Genomic DNA, 3675 nt, shown 5'->3' with positions numbered 1-3675 from the left:
CCAGCCTGGCTTTGAACTGCCATCCTTGGATCTCATCCTTTGATTTGTAGAATTGCAGGCATGATCCACCAGATCCCAATATGAATCTTTCATTTTTTTCCTTCTCTTTTTTTTTCTTTTTATGTGTGGGTAGAAAGAAAGTAAATAGTTCTTATAGAAGAACAAATTAAGTGTGACCTGCTTTCTCAAGGCAAGTTTGATCAAATCTCAACCACTACAGATTTAACTACTGAGAGTTCTTTTTTTTTTTTTTAAAAGGTAGAATTAATATTTTACTGTCATTTATAATGAGATAGCAGTCAGATACAGAGTCTCCACAGTTCATACTTTTGTAAATTAAAAAAACCCCCATGTTTTCAAGCAGCTGACTGGCAATGTTTTTCAGAAAATGTGATTACACTAATTCATTAATAGTGGCTTTGAGCTTTTTCTTATTAGCTCCACAAAATTCTCACACCTTCTCACCCTTTTTAAAAAAAACTGGAAGGTTGGCATGCATTTGACTTCAGTCTGCAGCCACATCCTGACAGTCATCAACATCGATTTTGAGGAACATCACACTGGGATACTTTTCAGAGAGATCATGAAAGAAAGGCTTGATCATTTTGCAAGGTCCACAGGACGTGACTAATAAGTTCATCTCCTGCAACGTCCAAGGCTTCTTGAACGACATCCTTGCTGTCCATCTGCTTCACCATTTTGGCTGTTTTGGATTAGTTGGAATGACTGTAAAAAGGATAGAATTGGATCCAAGGTGCATGACATAGCTCCTCTTTTGAATTCTTATCACAAGTATGTGAGGGATATGAGAGAGTTCTCTTGCCCTCAAGGGAGGCCACTTGGTACTTGAAGTTGAAATTCTAACCCCCTCCTACCTAACTTTTCCCCCAAATCTTATCTATCTATCTCTATCTGAAGTTAGTCATGTGGTTTTCTTGTTTGTTGTGTTTTGTTTTCGTTGCCAGTTGCAGGTCTTAAACTCAGGGCCAGGATGCTGTCCCTGGGTGCTGTCCCTGCTCAAAGCCAGAACATTACTGCTTGAGAAACAACCACACTTTTGGCTTTTGGAGAAGTTTACTAGAGATGACATTCTCCAGGACATTCTTGCATTTGAACTGTGACTTTAGAACTCAGATTACCTCAATAGCTAGAATTCTAGGCAGAAATAATACTCTCATTCTATGGTGCTGACAAATGATCTATTTCTATATGCTCTTTACATTTCTTTTAAAATTAAATTGATAGACTCATTCATACAGTAAATGGCCAGTCAGGGTCTGGCCATGACTTGGGGGTTTGCACACAATCATTTAGAAAAACAAGATCATGCACCAGTTCTTTCCAGGCTGAATTTTCTCCAGATTCCTGATGATGTGTGCACAGGACACATGTACCCCCAAATCCTCAGAGGCACAGGCTAGATTCTCTTTCATATGTATAAAAGACTGAAAACAAAAGCCCCCCCCCCAATATACCCTAACACCTCAAGACATTCCCACTAGCCTGAGCCTGCAGAACATCTAAGAACAGCCAGACCAAATAACAGCATCCATCAAGAAACCTGGAAATTCTATCTCTGCTTGCTTTCCCTCATTCCCTTCCTCGCTCCCTCCCTGTGTAACTTCGTTCCTTCTTCCCATACTTTCTTCTTTCTTACTTTTCTTCCTTGCATCCTCCCTTCCTTCCTCCCTCCTTTCTTTCCTGCCAACCTTCCTTCCTTCTTTCCTTCTGTCTTTCTTTTTTGTGCCGGTTATACAACTTTACCTCTGAGCTTGGATGCTGTTCTCTAGCTTCTGTTTGTCAAAGCTAGTACTCTACCACTTAAACCACAATAGGACTTCTGGCTTTTTCTGAGGAGTTGATTGTAGACAGTTAGGGACTGCCCAGCACTTGCGTGTTTGATAATCATTTAGAAAAGCAAGATTATATTCCAGTTCATTCCAGGCTGAATTCCCTCCAATTCTTGATGGTGTTTGCACAGGACACATGAACCCCCAAAACCTCACGGACACAGCCCGGCTTCTCTTTCAAATGTGTAACAAACTGAACACAAAAGAGATCCCACCCTAGTACCTTAATTCTTCAAGATATCCCCACTGATGGCCCAATGGGTAGAGACTGTAAACGACCCAACAAGATCAGCAGCCCAACTTACAGCATCCACTAACATATCTGGTCATTCTATGTTTACCTTTCTTTTCTTCCCTCCCTCTCTCCCCCCACCCACTTTTCCCTTCCTTCCTTCCTTCCTACCTTCCTTCCTTTTTTACTTCCTGCGAGAGGCCCAAAAATCCAATCTATGAGACCCCAAAATGATTGGGAGTTTGAAAGCCTCCTCCTAACATACTTTTAGAACACTGAGAGTTTCCTGGAAATGTCAATCAGTCCTGGCTTAAAGAGCATTCAGATTTCTGTCCTGGGTGTGGGCTAAGTCACCCCTACACTGTGTGGGAGCATAGGGGTAGATTCAGGTTTATGGAACTTTTAAGGTGTTTACCACTTAGCTGTACTTCCCAAGATAAGGAAGTCATCTACTACTTGTATACCAAATATTGTCACATGTTGAGGGTTATACCTTACTTTCTGCACACACTTCCCTATACAAAAACCAATAAAACCCTTGGTTCATGGAACGTTGGAATCTGAATCCTGCGGAAGGCTACAGGTCCCTTGATGCCCCAAATCTCAGTTCCATGGTCTGGTTTCCATTACTGCCTTGATCCCAGTCACAGCAGGTTAAGGGCCATGGGGCAGGTTACAACCCTTTCCTTCCTTATTTCCCTCTTTCCTTCCTTCCTTTCTTCCTTCCTTCCTTCCTCTCTCCTTTCTTCCCTGCCTACCTTCCTCCCTTGTTTTCCTCCTTCCTTTCTTTTTTATTTTGTACTCAACAGGGACTTGAACTCAGGGGCTAGGGACTGTACCTGAACTTCTTTTTGTCAAGGCTAGGGCTCTATCATGTGGGCCACAACACTAATTATGGAATCCTAGAAACTCTCACCTATTTTTGGCCCAGTTTGGATTTCAGCTGAGACCACCAGATGTCAGATTTCCTGACGTACTAGGATTCTAAGTGTCCTAGAATGTGTTCTGAGGAGTTTCTTGGAGATAATACTCTCACATTCCTGCCTGGCTGGCTTCCAACTGAGATCCCAGACCTCAGCCTCCTGAATAGAATTCCAGATATGAGACACTGGAACCTGGTGTGAATATTGTTTTTTCCCTTTTTGTTGTGGATTGCTTGTGTGTGTGTGTGTGTTTGTGCCTGGTTGGGCACAAAGTGAATCTTCTAGAAGTGCAAAGGAAATGTGATCTGAATTTCAAAGGCACATTGAGTCAAATCTCAACCAGTACAGCTTTAAATACTGAGCATTCTCATCTCCAAATGTGTTGGAGAAGTAGAAAGAGCTCTCTTGGCTTGAATGGGATCTCATTTTGTATTTGATGTTGTACTTTCCCTATACCTTTTCCCCAAAAAGTGATTTATGTTTGATTGGCCTTGGTCATGGGTTTATTTGTTTGTATGTGCATTTGTGCCAGTTCTGGCACCTAGGTGCTGGCCTTGTGCTTTTGGAGCCACAGCTCCACTTGTAGCTCTTTTGGAAGTTCACTCGAGATGAGAGTCTCTCGGACTTTCCTGCCTAGGCTGGATTTGAACTGGGATCCTCAGATCTCAGA

The 3675-nt window shown here is 42.1% G+C and overlaps 1 pseudogene; it reads right to left on the bottom strand.

Moving 5' to 3' along the window:
- Positions 1-259: 259 nt before the first annotated feature.
- On the bottom strand, positions 260-698 carry LOC122114039 (annotated as a pseudogene).
- Between the last annotated feature and the right edge of the window lie 2977 nt (positions 699-3675).

This window comes from Dipodomys spectabilis, unplaced genomic scaffold (assembly GCF_019054845.1).
Source record: "Dipodomys spectabilis isolate Male_0828 unplaced genomic scaffold, ASM1905484v1 ptg000104l, whole genome shotgun sequence".
Taxonomy (NCBI): Eukaryota; Metazoa; Chordata; class Mammalia; order Rodentia; family Heteromyidae; genus Dipodomys; species Dipodomys spectabilis.
Note: the sequence above shows the minus strand (reverse complement) of the source record. Positions and strands in the feature narration are given on the sequence as shown.